At 48.6% G+C, this 17,005-nt stretch overlaps 1 protein-coding gene across 13 annotated transcripts in view; it reads right to left on the bottom strand.

Annotated features, from left to right (window-relative positions):
• The window catches only part of RGS6 (regulator of G protein signaling 6), a 603,395-nt gene that overhangs the window by 121,768 nt on the left and 464,622 nt on the right, over nucleotides 1-17,005 (bottom strand). The window lies entirely within an intron of this gene.

Genomic DNA, 17,005 nt, shown 5'->3' with positions numbered 1-17,005 from the left:
CAGAGGGGAGCTGGCAGCAGCCAAGCCATACTACCTGCCTTCCCCACCCCACTCTTTCCTCCTGAAATCCCTAACTCTTTTTCTTCTTCTTCAGGCAGGCAGGTAAGGGGCCCGGGTCTGGCTTTGGAAGATTTGAGGGGAAAGTGAAGCCAGCCATCTGAGGTGGAGGAGAGTTTTAAGAGTCCACAGTTCGGATCTCCCTACCTGCCTTTTCTGGTTTCCGTAGGTCAGGTTCTAAGATCAATAACGGAGGCACATGTGGGGACAGGGAAGGACCCTGAGGGAGAGGACGGAGGTCCCTGGGGCTTGCAGGGGCTGGCTCCCTCTTCATGACCTCAGTCTCTCATTCCAGCTCCCTCCCTCCCCACCCCCCCCATTTGCTCCCAGAGATTGCACTTCCCCTATTAGCACGGATGCTGTGCACGCACATGTGTCCACAGCCGTCCACACCATACCCACACATGGAGCCGACACACATTCCCATGTGCCCTCGCACGCACACACACGCACCCTCTCATATTTCACAGCCATCGCGTTGCTTCCGTAATATGTTCCCAACCCTACAGTCCCGACAAATGACCAAAAGAAGTTGAGGCCAGAACAAATTTCGAGGAGGGAGCTGCTTTTATATGTGAGAAACCTAAGTAATACGGAGGAGAGGCCAGATCTCAGCACCACTCATATGACCAGCGGCCGTGAGTCCCCTTTGCCGGGAATAATCTTGACTGCCTACACACAGTGGCCGGTGAGGAGAGAAGAGGGGCTGAACCCAGCCCACAGAAGGGAGAAATGACTGCATTCATCTCCAAGACGTGGAGCACATTTTCTCTTTTAAGCTTCTAGATGATTTTGGAACTCCGCGGTTTAAGGAGTGGTCTTGGAGCTGAGGGCGGCGTGTTGGGATATCAGACGGAAAAAGGAGGTCCAGAAAGAAAAGCAAAATTGCCACCATCGCCAGCAGGCACGTCTACGGTCGAAAGCATGGTCATGTTTCTGCTGTGCCAACGAGGTCCTGAAGGGGAGCAGGGGACCCCCGGGAACCCCACAGTTACGGGGCATGCAGTGAACGTGGTGTAGACAAAGGTACAGCTGGGTTCAGGGATGGCAAAGCAGTCTGGGGCCAGAGCACCAGCTGGAGAAGTTTCCTCCACGAGGTCCAATGGGACAGGAAGATAGAGGAGTTACGGAAACCTAGAGGAGGTGGTTGCTGTTGGAGACAGTGGCCGGACAGGATCCATGGCCGTTGATTATTTATTGGTTCAAATGTTTATTTATTTTTGAGAGAGAGAGAGCACGCAAACAGGGAAGGGGCAGAGAGAGAGAGAGAGAGAGAGAGGGATTCGTAGCAGGCTCTGGGCTGACAGCAGCGAGTCCAATGTGGGGCTTGAACTCACGAACCCCTCACAGACACGTCCGACCATCAAGGAGCGAGCCCCACAAAGATAACAGCGGACCTGTGTAATTAGATGAAACGGAGCGAGGGGGGCGAGTGTGACCGCGGAGCGACGGAGACTGGAAAGTGAGCAGGATGGCATGAGCCCCGCAGGCTGGAGCAGCAGGAAGGACGGGTTGTGTGTGTATTTGGAGGAAGGGCAACGGTGAGGAGAACCCCCCCGCCCCGGGGTGGGACCATGCAGAGGGCAGGCGTGTGGGACTGGAGATAGGAGGCTGGAGACACAGACCGGGCTGGAGCTGAGACCAAAGAGGAAGGGGCCACCGCACCTCGGGAAGCCTGTGGAGGGCCCTGGGGTATGTTTCCATTTATTTAAATTTTTTTTATTCGAGTGCGGTTGATACACAATGTTACGTTCGTTGTACAATATGGTGATTCGACGGGTGTACAGGTGATGCTATGCTCACCACAAATGTAGCTACTCCTGCCAGCATACAACATAATTGCCGTGCCACTGACTATATTCCCTCGGCTGTGCCTTATATCCCTGTGACATCTTCCTCCCGTAACCGCAAGCCTGTATCTCCCACGAAGAGTATGGAGGTTCCTCAAAAAGTTAAAAATAGAAATATCACATGATCCGATAATTCTCCTGCTGGGTATTTACCCCGAGAAAACAAAACGACTAACTTGAAAAGGTATACGCACCCCTACGTTTGTCGCGGTGTTATTTACAACAGCCAAGATACGGAAGTGTCTGTCCATAAACAAACAGATAAAGAAGATGTGTGTGTATGCAATGGAATATTACACGGCTGTGAAAAAGGATGCGCTCTTGTCTTGGGTATTTTTCCAAGGTGGCTTTGGCTGCTAGGAGGAGGAGGGATTATAGAATGACAGGAGCAGAAGCAGGGAGACCAGCTGGTAGCCATTTTCAGTAGGTTGGGGGGAATCCAACGCTAGCTGGGCTCCACCGTGGCAGTGGGATGAGAGAAGCAGGTGGGGTTCCAGTCTACCTTGGAGGCAGGGCTCCTGGTCCTCTCTACTGGACGGGACATGGAGTCTGAGAGCAAGAGGAGTCAGGACTGACTCTGAGATTTCCAACTTAACTAATTGCATGCATGGTGGAATTTAGACTAACTGAGACACAGAAGCAGGTTGGGGAGGAAGCCTGGGATCATCTGTTGGCCGTGTCTTGTCTCAGATTTATATTCTAGGAGCCATCTGAGTGGAGATGTCAAGTTGGTTGTTGGACAAATGAGTCTGGATTTTCAGGGGGAGAGCAGGCTGGTGATACTCTTTGGGAGTGATTGGTGTGTAGGAATTCACCTTAAGCAGTGAGTCTGGATGAGGTCACCCATGGAGAAAATGCAGATGAGAAGCACATTGGAACGATGCTCTTGGCTTTCGAATGGTGCAGCTGGCAGGGGACGTGAGCCTGTCCTTCCTCAATCTGAAATGCCTTCCATTACTCTGAATGCCCAGGCTTCGCTCTTCTGTGACTTAGCCTGTGATCATTGCACTCCATTCCCTTTCTGGGGAGATGACAGGAGAAACGAGCTCTGACACCAGCCCCTCTTTGCCAGCCTCCGTCAGAACCTGCAAGAGAGCCACCTCTCTTGCTCATGCCTCGATGCAGGGAAAACTGCACCCTTTACCACCATTTTACGGCCCCTGACAGTTCTGCCTGGTGATCAAGCCAAAGAGACAGTTAAGGATTTCTGTGCTCTCTTCTGATTTGCAACAAGTTTACACTTGTTTTCTGACTTTTCTAACACTAAATTACAGCAGACTCTCTGAAAGCATCTTGTGTGACTCTGGAGCTGGCCTGTGGCCACGCACTGCTGTGTGAGCCCTGCCTCCGAGCGGACACCGTCACTCGGCACAGAGGTGACTGCAAGCTCCAGACCCTGCCTGTGTCAGAAGACTTTGGGGTGGAATGGTGTCAGAAGCCAGGCGTCTTTCTAACGTGCAAGCCTCCTTTCATACCCATCAACTCCAGGCAGAGAGAAGCTGGCTTTTGTTTAGAGAAGATGCTGAGAAGATTCCCAAGTGGAGAAACTCTGCAACTGACCAGGAAAGAATAAGTATCAAACCGATCCTGAGTATATTCTTCCTAGCACCATTTCCTCATCAGCTCTCCTGCCCCAAGTGCTGGCTGCTTCCAAAACGGAATAGATTTCAGGTGGTGAATAATTAAAGATATTGCTAGAATTAATGAGAATACAACAGGATCCAAGTGATGACTGGGGAGAGCTCTATGAGGAGCCCTTGGTCAGGGATAGCTGCTGTAAGGGATCATAGAATTGAGCTTATGATTCCTGGAAATAAAAGGATAAAGTCAACGGCACTCATTTCTTGGCCTGTCTTCTCCATCGGTGCATCTGAGGGTCCTGAAGGAGAGACGCCCCCGTGTCCTCAGCTCGGCTCCCCTGGCTCATTGCCCAGAGCACATCACGGATTTTCAATAAACATCCGATGAATATTTCACAGAATGTTGGCCAAAATCGATGATTTGCATTTTGGCATAGCTAATCACTGTGCTGTTTTTTCTTCTGGGTGTTGGTTTTGATAGAGTTGGTCACTTCTTAGGGCCACTTCTGAACCTTGATAGTAAGGCGGGCCAGATCTTTGGTGTGGAAAGCTACCTTGCTGTTTGCTATTGCAGATTATTTATGTGTATGTTGAAGAGGGGGCCAACACAAGGTCCTATTTCGAGTTATTCGGGACTAGCCCATCCTTGACCACCCTGATTCTGCTGGTGATATTATCATAAAATATGGCTAAAGCTCCGAAAGAATTGTTAAAAGCCCTAATTAATATTGAGGTTATGCGGCTCAGCCTACAGGCAGAACTAAAGGCTGGTGTCTGATCAATATATGATTACAACGCTGTCCACTTTTCTAAAACATTTTCTCGGCAGTGGTTGTACCCATGCTGATGGGAGGGTAGTAGATTGAGAGAACCAGGCCTGATATGTGTTAAGTAGACACTTGTGTATAGTTTTGAGGGATTGAGATTAGGGTCAGCTGCACATTCTAGAAAAAGAATAACACAAACAAAATGACAGTGACTTAACCAAGACAGAAGTATATTTGACAGAAGAGGTCTGGACGTGTGGTTCCATGGATCGTCAGGAATCCATGCCTTAACATTTCTCTTCCGCCCTCCCAGTGCTTGGCTTCCAACCCCAAAGCCACTTCCTGGTTCAAAATGTCTGCCAAAGTATCAGGCATCACATCCCAGCTTCAGGCAGGAGGAAGAAGGAAGAACATAAGAACTAAAAAGTGCCTGTCCCGGTTGAGACGCCTCCCTTCAAGCACATTTTCCGGGAGTCCCTTACTCTATTTACACATTGTGAAACACAGAGTAACAGCTCCAAAGATGCCCATGTCTGAACCCCTGGAGCTGTGACTATCTACCTTACGTGGCAAAAAGGACTTTGCAGATGTGATCAAATTAAGGCTCTCACGATGGCGATTCCTGGACCAGCCAGGGGGGACCAATGTAATCACAAGGATCTTTATAAGACAGGTAGGGGTGTCAGAGAGAGGGGAGATGTGATGACAGAAGCAAAGGGGTGTGTGTGTGTGTGTGTGTGAGAGAGAGAGAGAGAGAGAGAGAGAGAGAGAGAGAGAAAGAGAATGAGAGAGAGAGAGAGAGGAAGGAATGCTAGATAGCTGCCAGCTTTGAAGATAGAGGAAAAGACTATGAACCAAGGAATGCAGAAAGCCCCCGAAAGCTGGAAAAGGTGAGGAAACACATTTTCCCTTAGAGGGTCCAGAAGGAACAGAGTTCTGCCAATAGCTCAGTTTTAGCCCTCGAAGACCCACGTCAGACTTCTAACCTCTGGAACTGTAATACGTCTGTTGTCATATTAAGCCACTGACTTTTCGGTAACGTATCGCAACTGCAAAAGGAAACCGTCCGCATCTTGGGCCAGAACTCGGTCACTGACTACATCTCGCTCTAAGCGAAGCCGGGAAATAGTCTTTGACTCTGGGCAACAGTGTGCTGAGCCACCAATGGGGCTTTCTTACCAAGGAGGGAAGGAAACATGAGTGCTGGGGTCAGGAACAGCAGACATCCATGTGGGGCTGTTACACAAACAGAAGGCTCTCTACGTGTAGGAGACGAGAAAAGCATTCTTCTCAAAACAGAACTGGCAACACTTCCAATCTATATGGAGGTAATATACCTAAGAAGGTAGCATAAAACCTTGAGAAGCATTGTGGCAACGGATGAAGAAAAGGGCTCCAGTAATTCAAAGAACACTTTCTATTACACCTGTTCTAGCCAAAATCATCAGATGTGCCGATGGCCTGTAGGGTTGTCTGAGCCCAGCTGGGAAGTCTGTAGCCTATAACAGGGCTTTGAATTTGAGAGAAATAGCTCACGCAGTTACCAGCGAGACTTTGGGTCTCCAAAATTTCTCTTGTTAATGTCAGGCCATGAGTAACCCTAGCTCAAAATCAACTTCCTCTCTTGTCCCAGCTAGCTACAAGCGCTGACACAGAAAGTACAGGTACATCACCAAAAAGTACGTGGAAAATATAGTTGGTACATCCCGGATGCTCAGGAGATTTCTTTTTTGAATGACGGAAGGAGTAGGTGGGCAGGAGAGTAAACATGCCCTGAGTGGATTTCAGGATGGTCTCATTCTCTCAGTCAACAGGAGAGCCTCTTAGGTCTTGGGACTAAGTTAACTACTGGGTCCCAAGCCTGACAAGACGTTCCTATGCTCCAGGGGCTCACAATCCCAGGGGGATGATGGACGAGTAAACAAACTGTTGTTCTTCAACACACTGAGTGCTTTGACAGATACATTTGCAGGAAGCTAGGAACACGGAAACGGCACTTACATCAGCCCTGGCTGCTGGGAACCCTTTGCTGGAGGAGGTGGTGCTTAAACTGAATCTTTTTTTTTTTTTTTAATTTTTTAAAATGTTTTATTTTATTTTTGACAGAGAGAGAGAGAGAGATAGAGCATGAGCAGGGGAGGGGCAGAGAGAGAGGGAGACACAGAATCCGAAGCGGGCTCCAGGCTCTGAGCTATCAGCACAGATCCCGACGCGGGGCCTGAACTCACAGACCGCGAGATCATGACCTGAGCGGAAGTCGGATGCTCAACCGACTGAGCCACCCAGGCGCCCCTGAACTGAATCTTAAAGGACAAGTTGGAACGAGCTAGTGGGGGGATGGCATTCCAGCATCATGCGCAAAGCCACAGAATCAGCAAACATTGAAAGAGTGCTTGCTATAGGTCAGGGACTGCTCTAAGCACTTCACATAAATGAACTCATTTATATGCAAAGAAGCCCCATGAAGCAGGTACTGTCATTATCCCCATTTTTTTTTACAGATGGAGAAAGGGAGGCAGAGAGAGGTTAGGTAACTTGCTGAGGTCACATGGTCTGTGAAGCCGGGGTTTGAATCTAGGCACTTTGGGACCAGCATCCATGCCTAGAGTCAATCATTTGCATGGCTCTAGGGAAAGGGGGAAGAGTAGTGGAGGGTGTGAAGAAGGAGGCAAACGAAGCCAGAACTTGAAAGCCACAGTGAAGCATTATGGATGAGCTTCTTCTAAATCCTGCTTAAGAAACAGAGGTACTTTAACCAGGGAGAGATGAAGACTTCTCCTCCCGGAGGAAGTCGGGGGGCCAGGAGCAAGGACCAGGTGGGATCCTCGGGATGCCTGATGAGGCTCCTGCACTGAGGGACGAAGAGAGTTTTCTGACTCAGACTGAAGATTATAAATACATCTGGTCAAGGCAACGATGCCTTGATCTTTACTCTTTACTTTTCTCTCTTGCCTGGTAGCCATGAAGCCAGCTCAGAGGTCCCATCGCCTGTGACATGTCTTTACCCCTGGGAGGTGAGGGCAGAGGCTCTCCCTGTCTCTTTAAATGACATCTCTCACTCCCTTCGATCATGTAGTTGCCAGAACAGGAGCTGCCATTGGTGAAGACTGGGAAACCAGACTTGAGATGAGGCAACTGAATGATGTCCACCAGGATCACTAAGGCCAAGTGCAAGAGCAAACCAGAGGCAGACAGAAGAGATAATCTGAAACCACTAAAAATGGGGAAATTCAGAACACAGTGATAAGAAGCAGAGTGGATGTCATGATTAACCAGCATTCAGGAGTCAAAGATCACAGAGAAATGGGAGGCCCAGACACAGCATCAGCCTGGCAATGATTCAGGGGAGTAGAGATGCCAGAATCACAGCAGAGGGTGCTGAAGACATAAATTAAAAATTCAGGGGGCGTCTGGGTGGCTCAGTCGGTTGGGCATCCGACTTCGGCTCAGGTCATGATCTCATGTTCAGGAGTTTGAGCCCCACGTAGGGCTCTGTGCTGACAGCTCAGAGCCTGGAGCCTCCTTCGGATTCTATGTCTCCCTCTCTCTCTGCCCCTCCCCTGCTCATGCTTTGTCTTTCTCTCTCAAAAAAAGTTAAAAAAATTTAAAAAAAAATTCAGAAGCATGGCTATGACAATCCCTGCGACCCTACTCCCTTCCTGAACCCTCTCTTGCAAATAGAGAAGTGATAGCCTTGATTACAAAGAGATGAAACAGTGGGGTGATTATTAAGATTGCAGATTTGGGGGGGCCTATCCCCAAAGGGCATGTGGTAAACCCTGACATCTGCATTTAAAAAATTCCCTGGGGTGATTGTGGCACAGATGGTCCACGGTCCACTCTAAAGATTCTGACTGCTGCAAAAAATCGGGTGCCTCCTCTACGTGAAAGATCCTTGTTTCCATGCTTCCCAACTAGACTGCAAGATCCCAGCGCATGTGGGCTTTTCCTCGTAAGTCCTTGTATCCGTATGTATCCGTGTGTAGTGTAAATGCTTAATAAGTGTTTGCCTCACGCATGAGCGTGTACATCATTCGGGCTGTCACCAGGACTTCCGAACATCTCGCCTCCAGTCAGATGAAAGAGGACAACCAGCAGGGCAAGAATTAAGCAGAGCAGAACAAAGGAACGTATCTTTTGACTACATGCTGTTTTCTGGGACCTGCAGACCACCGACACCAGGTGTCGCAGGGTTGTAAAGCCGTGGTTCCCACCTGTAAGAAGCATACCTAAGGGTGACCAGCATGTGGGGAGAAAAGATCAAACAAACGAGGGAGAAAAGCACAAAGTCAGAGACTACATACAATATGCCTAACTGCACACTGACCCCTGGTCGGGAGAGAAAAAAGGCTGCTGGCCCTCAGAGTAGTTCGCGAAGGGAGTGAGGGAGGAGGTTTGAGGGTGCCAGACGCACGCCAGGGCTCTCGGAGGGGACTAAGTAATTCAGAGAAGGTGGCAATTTTGCTGGGAAAGGCTGAGGGCATCTCAGCTGGAGACCTTGGTTGGGGTGCCCAAACCAAGATCTGTACAGAAAATAAAAGTGAGATGTGCTTTTCCTATCTTTCCCCCTCATCTGCCTGCGGAGAAGGGTTCTAGCTTGGCCCCCGTCTTTTCCCCCAGCCTCCACCCTCCTTCAGGGTCCTTGCAAAGCCACCCCATTCCTGGGCTGTTGCCAACATGCATGGCGAGGACAGTGGGAGAGAAACACCAAGAGGCAAGGTTAAGTAAGTACTGGTAGGTTTTTGTGTTTTGTTTCGTTTAGGGTGGACGTGATGGAGAGGAGATAACAGGGGAGGGTGCCAGCTCGTGAGAGAAGTAGAAGAGGGAGAAAAGAAAGGGCTCTTTGATTTTTTATTTTTTAAAAAACAGTTTGAATGTTGATTTATTTTTGAGAGAGGGGTGGCTGAGCAGAGAGAAGGAGACAGAGGACCCAAAGGAGGGTCCGTGCTGACAGCAGAGAGCCCAGCGCAGGGCTTGAACTCACCAACCATGAGACCATGACCTGAGCCGAAGTCGGATGCTTAACTGACTGAGCCACCCAGGCTCTTTTAAAGACATGGACTCTTTTAAAGAAATGCTGTCTGGGTCCATGGATCCCCTTCACGAAGCTTGGGAATTGCATGTACTTAGTATTTCCTTTAGGTTATGTGGATGGTTGCCTTTTAACACTGCTCTGATCTTTTATCTTTTGTACGACGTGCTGTGTAACCAGCCACCTCTGCTTCATGTGGAGGTCCATCCGGACGCCAGATGAGCGCATTGTAATAACTTCCCTGAAGTTATAGTATAGAAGTTATGGAGGTAATAAATCCCCTGGAGTTATGAAGCTCCCATCAATCCCCATCCCCAAGTTCCGTCTTTCGGGACCAGCTTCAACCGGTGGCCCCGAGTCTTTCCAGCACCCTCCTTCACGGACTTCTCCAAACCCCTCCGCTGGCAAACAGCCCAGCTCGCAAGAGCCAGACGACAACCTCAGCAGAAGGCAGGGATTGGTTAACCAGCCACTGGCTCCCTTTTGTTTCCCAAGGATACACCTGGGGCCTTCAGCATGGACTTACCCTGCCACACTCAGTGTCAGCCCGCACACATAGGAATCCCCGATTTAAACCTAATCACGCAGGGCAGTGTTTCTCAACGTGTTGTCCCAGCATGTGTATCACCTGGGAGCGCGTTGGAAATGCACATTCTCAGGAGCACACCGTCTTATGGAACCACAAACGCCAGCCATCTGTGTTCCAATAAGGCCTAGTCAAGCTGACAACCACTGATCTTGGAAAACATTTGGCAAGAGTGGGCTCCTTTTTACCAAGGCCATTGCCGTCCTTGTTTCTAAAGGGTTGAAAGTGGCCCATGTTGTGCCTCCTGGGTTTTCCACTTTCAGGTCAGAGATAAGATCTTACTGCAGCAAAAGGGCACTTCAGCTGTTACGTGGAGTTTAATGAGTGGCTCCAGGAGCCATCACGAGTGGGCAACGGGAGTTACTTGACCACTGACAGAACGAATTCTGCAGGGAATGCCTGCAGGTCTCAGGAAGAGACTGATCCAGAGAGAGCCAAGAATGCTCGGGGGCCCCTCCTTTGCCATCCAATGCTTCCAACATTAGGCGAGGGCTGGCCGCTAACAAATTCTGCTAGGGTTCTCTCAGGAATAGTACCATTCCAGGTGAGGCTGAATCTTCCAGAGAGAGATAAATTCTCCCATCTATCCATACATCCACCCATCTGTTCATCCATACAGCTATCCATCCATCCATCATCATCCATCTGTCCATCCATCCATCCTTTCTTTTATGTAACTAACCCACAGATATGTATTGGATTCCCCGTAACTTGAGCTAGTAGAGATGTTGGGACCAGTTAATTCTCCCTCCTCCTTAGTCAGTGAGTAAAGCCCAAGTGCCTCTGGTGCCCCATTATTTCTGTCTCATCTTCTTGTTGCTTTGAGCGTCCTCGTCCCTTAATAGGCCCCCTCCTCCCCATGCACACATCTGGAACCTCCCTTCTCCAGCTCTATTGGTGAAAAAGCCTTCATCTAAGCACAGAAGGAACCCCTACCTCCTCGTCTTCACTCACTCCCCTGCAGCTGTTCTCAGTGCCTTTGTTCTGGTGCCACCTAATTTGGGGTTAGGAGAGAAAGTAGGCATCTTCCTTGCGCTCTGACTTCCTTTAGAACATTTCTTCTTTTTCTTATGTAACAATTCCTGATTACTTGAGGCTTGCATATTCCACTAGCTTTCTGCCTATTTTTGTTAATTCCTCCTCATTCATGAAAGACTCTGACACTGTTTTATTTTCCACCCCAAATCCTGCTGTTACCATTGGTGACAATGTTATCCACCCGGAGGACCCATTTAATATGTTGGCTTCTCCCCAGTGACCTTCGAATTCCAATCACATCCCTCTTCCTGTCTGTAAATTGTGTGGAGACCCTGCTGGAGTCAGAGCTGAGCAGAGTGACCAGGTTCTGGCCCCCAGAATTTAGAAAGCACAATACAATGATTTTTAAAGGTTGTGCAAATACTTTAAACATTTCAGTTCTCCAAGCGCATTCCAACGCTCCAGCCATACCCTATGTTTAATGGTAAAGTTCAGGACTCTCCGCAGGGCATACAAAAAGCCACGCCCATCCGGCAGCCTCTCCCTGCCCACTCCCTGGGCCTTTGCACATGCTGGTCCTTTGCTCACCGCTCCTGGCCTATCACCAAGCCCTCCTTCAAAGCCTTGCTCAGATGTTACCGCCTCCCCCTCTCCGCACTCCGTGTGGTCCCACAGCCTACACACGTGCGTCCCCATCAAACTGCCTGTCACACTGCATTGCGGTTGCCTGCCCAGGGATCAGTTCCTTACGTGTAAGCCAGCTGCCACCCTTGCCTTCCTGTGGCTGCTTCCCCACATAGCAGAAAGAGCCGCTAAAGATGCCAATCAGGTCAGAGCCCCTCGAAACCCTGAAATGGCCGAAGTCCTTACAAGTCCCCGCAAGACTCTCCACCATCTGACCATGCTCCCCACTCAGCTTTTTCCCCCAGAAGCCACAGGGCCAATTCTCAGTCACCTCACCGAGGCTTCTCTGACCACACTAGTAACACAGCAAACTGCCTCCACCCTGCTCTCCTGACCCCCTTTCCCTGTCCTACTTCTTAGAGTTTCAAAAGCACTTATTCCCTTTCACGTACAAGTCACTGTTTCTTACTAGCTAGTGTCTGTACTCCCCACCGAAATACAAGCTCCACTGGGGCAAGGATCTTTATCGATTTTGTCACAGACGCATCCCAAGCCCCTGGGAAAATGTCCAGCCCATGGTGGGTACTTGATAAAATGAGTTTTGTTTTGTTTTGTTTTTTTTACACAGAATTACTTTTTCTTAAAAAAATTTTTTTATTAACGTTTATTTATTATTGAGAGACAGAGCATGAGCATGGGAGGGGCAGAGAGAGGGGGAGACACAGAATCGGAGGCAGGCTCCAGGCTCTGAGCTGTCAGCACAGAGCCTGACGCGGGGCTTGAACTCACAAATCACGAGGTCACCACCTGAGCCGAAGTCGGACGCTCAACCGACTGAGCCACCCCGGGCGCCCCATACACAGAATTACTTTTGAAAGACCAATGCAGTTCCCAGATGCGCCCGCGATACAAAACTTCCCCCAAACACCATCGCTTATTTTTTTTAAGTTTACTTATTGATCGTGATAGACAGAGAGAGTCCATGGGGGAGGGGCAGAGAGGGTGGGTGAGAGAGGATTCCAAGCAGGCTCCACACTGTCAGCATGGAGCCTGACGCAGGGCTCGAACTAATGGACCGTGAGATCCTGACCTGAGTCAGGATCATCCTGAGTCAGGATGCTTAACTGACCGAGCCACCCGGGTGCCCCCATCGTCACTTACTTTGCTCAGGGATCTGCCAGCTGGGCAGCTTGATGGGCTCACCTCACCTCACTCTGTGCAGCATCAGCTGAGGTGGCCTGGCGGGGGGCCGGTGGACCCACTTTCCAGATGCCCCACGGCCAGCACGGTAGCTCTTGCTGATGGTTGGGAGCTCGGCCGGGGTGTCAGTGGGGGCCCCTCCTTTCCACGTGGGCCTCTCTGTGGGCTGCTTGGCCTTTATCACTGCTCAGTGGCTGGATTCCAAGAGAGCATCGCAGGAGCACCTGACATTTTTACGACCCAGCCTTGGCCGGCAGGAAGCAACATATGCGATGAAGCATTACTTCAGCTAGACCCTGTTGGCTCCACCTTTGGGGATGGAAGAGTGACAAAGTTCTAGAAGAGGATGTGGGACAGGAGATGGCACTCCACACAGCTTTGGAAATACAATCTGCCACACGGGGCTGGCGCCAAAGTCTCGTTACCCCTTGTCAACCGTGTTGAAAGGGCACTTACGAAGGACTGGGGCAAATTGTAAACCTCCGGGAATGTGACAGGACACATGAAGGGGTGTTAATAAAGTTAGAGTTCATTATGCCAAACTGAAGTGGACGAAGCAGAGGGTTTGGACTAAAAGTGTGCTTGAATCCCAAATTTGCTTGCTGTGTATAACCCTGAAAAAGTCACTTAATGTCTCTGAACCTCAGCTTCCCCATCTGTAAGATGGGAATAATAAACCTACCCAGTTTGCTTGGCACTATTAACCTACGATAATGCCCGGGTAAGTGTTCCCAGACCACAAAACAGTTTGCTCTGCGCTTTTGCGACAACGGTCTAACGGTCATTTGGGTTTTTATTCCGAAGCGACATACCACAGGAGAAGGATCATCGGCTGAGCTGTGGATGTGACGCCCCTGACTTTATGGCCAGGCCTGCTATCGATTGACTGTGAGATATTGCACAAGTCATTAACTTTCCTGAGCCTCAGTTTTATCACGACACAGAGGAATAATGCCACCGCCCTGCTTAACTCTGAGAATTATGGTAAGGACTTGATATAGGTGAACTCTGAGGCATAGGGTGAAGACTTAATATAATATGGGTTAGGTCACTTGGCAGTAATTACATTGTTACCTGAGTATGCATTATTTTCTATTTTAGAAGAATTAATTTCTTGTCAATACCTAAGTAACAGGTTTTACGTTTTAAAAATGTTTATTTATTCAGAAAGTGTGCATGAGTGAGAGGGGGAGGGGGCAGGGAGAGGGAGGAAGAGAGAACCTCAAGCAGGCTCCATGCTGTCAGCACAGAGGTTGGGGATCATGGTCTGAGCTGATATTAAGAGGTGGCTGCTTAACAGACTGAGCCACCCAAGTGTCCCTAAAAGATTTTATTTTAATAAAAACTTTAGAAAATACAGCTAAGCAAAAAGAAGACACTAACAATCACATAACTTCTGGGGTGCTGGGTGGCTCAGTCAGTTAAGCATCCAACTCTTGATTTCAGCTCAGGTCATGATCTCACAATTCATGAGATCGAGCCCCAAGTCAGGCTCTGGGCTGACAGTTTGGAACCTGCTTGCGATTCTCTCTCTCCCTTCCCCTCTCTCTGTCCCTCCCCCACTCATGCTTTCTCTCTCTCTCTCTCTCTCAAAATAAATAAATAAACATTAAAAAAATCACATCATTTCCCCCTCAGATTTTCTCTCTCACTTCCTCTTCTTTTCAAAAAATAACCTTTTTTTTTTTTTTAATGTAGCTCCTATAGTTAAAGAAGTAGTTTTCCACTTTGTCTGCAATGATACTACGACAATCAACAGTTGTAAGTTGTTGTATCTCCTGTGATTTCCTTCAGATGAATCTCTGGAAGTGAAACTTCTGGGTTATTTTCAAGGCTTTAGAACCTGCTGCACCGAATCCCCCTTTGTCTGGAAGGGCACACTCATGCTTCCTCCCTGGACCCTACACAGCACCGAAATTTGCATTCTTGTCTATCATTGCTAGTCCGACTGGGAGGCATTGGCAGCCCATTTAAGAAAAGAACTCTAGGGGCACCTGGGTGGCTCAGGTAGTTAAGGATCCGACTCTCGATCTCAGCTCAGGTCACGATCTCACGGTTCGTGGGTTCGAGCCCCACGTCAGGCTCTGTGCGAAAGCTCAGACCCTGGAGCCTGCTTTGGATTCTGTGCCTCCCTCTTTCTGTGCCCCTCCCCTGCTCACGCTCGGTCTCTCTCGTGAAAATAAATGAACATTTAAAAAACAAAATGGAAAGAACTCTGTTCTTAGAGGTGAGATGCAAATGTTTCTACTACATTTATTGACCATTTGCATTTCTTCTACTGGGGTACCCCTCTTTTTATATCGATTAATAGGAACTCATTAAGTATTAAGGATATAACAGTTGATCTGAAATTTGTGCTGTACGACGTCCCCCCTTCTATTTGTTACTTACACTTAAGATGCCTTTAGAGGCAGAGTTTTTAACTATTTTATGCTCAAATCCATCAACTCTTTCTTCTATGGTTTGTGCCTCTCTCGCTCTGCCTACAGTATTGTGAAGGCTTCTTAGGGGATGGGCTTTTATGAGTTTTGGTTGTTGAACTGATTTATTCATTCATTCAACAAATACTTATTGATGTGCCAGGCACTGGATGGAGTATTATCTAAGGCACAGAACTGAGCTCAGGATGAGAACATTGATCCCTGAAGGGTTTAGAAATTGAAATGAACACAAACCCAAAACACATTCCACTCTATTGAAAGACCAGCTGCACAGAAGGCTTCGGCCCAGGGGGTTTGGTGATGCCACCCAGAACTCAAATTCTGGGGTCTCGGGCCTTTTATTTTATTATTTTTTTAAAAAACTTTCCTCCCCAATAGCATCATTTTTTTCACTCTTGGTTTTATTTATTTAGTTTTTTCATGCTCTATTTATTTTTGAGACAGAGAGACAGAGTGTGAACAGGGGAGGGGCAGAGAGAGAGGGAGACACAGAATCTGAAGCAGGCTCCGGGCTCTGAGCTGTCAGCACAGAGCCTGATGCGGGGCTCGAACTCATGAACCACGAGATCATGACCTGAGCCGAAAATGGACACTTATCCGACTGAGCCACTCAGGGGCCCCTCAGGGTATTTTCCAATGACTAAAATTGATATGGGCATGACGATGCTAAGGAAATGGCAACATAAACAGCCATGGATGGGAAGGGTTGAAGTGAATCTAGGGAAAAGTATCTAAGGAAGTTTGTTCTACATCAGCCCAAAAGGAATCATCATCAATGACATGATGTTCCATTTCATTAGTCAGTTAAATGCAGATATTATCTATTCCCCTAAGACTCCTTTCAGAATCTTTCTGAATCACAATAATCACAAGCAAGGGAAGAATTGCCCTTCCTTTGAGGGTTTTCACTGAGCGGGGCCCATAAGCAAGGAAACACCATCTTGGGGTCACTGTCCCTTAGCCGGACCTCGTCAATTCAAGGAAAGTTGTAACATCCTTGGTTTTCCAATCGCAACCTGAACAAACCTCTGCTTATTTATTCGTTATACTTTACTTCTTTTTATCCCACATGTTTCTCTTGAAGTGAAACACTAAATCCCTAGAAAACTCCCCCCCAAATTCGGTGTTCTGCAAGAGATGAAAAGAGATGAAAATGTCCCATAACATGTGGGACATTCCAGCAAAGGCTGGAAGAGGACACGATGCTTGGCCTTCTCTCATTACCCTGGGAGAGGAGACGTGGGCTTGTCGAGGTCCAGGTAGAGCACCAGGCCTCACCAGGAAAACCCCCAAGCAGGTGGCCGCCCAAGGGGACCCTCCCACCTCCATTCACTGTCACCAACTCATGCCTGAAATGCTACCTGTATAGCCACTCACTGCCTTGAGTAAATGTCCTCATGTGAGGAGGGGACATTTTTTGCCCCTCATGACCCTAGCCTAGCCCTGAAAAAATGAATGGGACAGTGGGCAGCCACCCTGACTCATGACCCCTATGTGATCAACGACTGTGTAATGAATACATTGCTGATCGTTATTTCTAACTCACCTCATGTCTTAGGATTAGGCGCCAGCCACTTGGTTTTGAGAGGAGAAAGCCAGCCTGCGGCTCTCCGGCATGTGCAGGAGGGACGGATAAATATTCCACAGGGGAGATACAGGTGGCAAAGAAAAGGCCCTTTAAAGAGGACCCGTTTCTGGCTATTTCATGATCTTGTCTATAGCCGGCTCTGACACTGGGGGTTCGTAGAAGAATCTATCCAAAGTTGTGATCCTCATTCCAACACTGCCGAAGGACCACCTTCTGAAGTCCAGAAGTTCACAAAGTGCCAGTAGAACAGGTTCTTCCTGGAGGCTGTGAAGGAGAAACTGTTTGGTACTTCTCTCCTGGCC

The sequence above is a fragment of the Panthera onca genome, chromosome B3, assembly GCF_046562875.1.
Source record: "Panthera onca isolate mPanOnc1 chromosome B3, mPanOnc1 haplotype 2, whole genome shotgun sequence".
Lineage (NCBI taxonomy): Eukaryota > Metazoa > Chordata > Mammalia > Carnivora > Felidae > Panthera > Panthera onca.
This window is presented reverse-complemented; position numbering and strand designations above follow the sequence as displayed.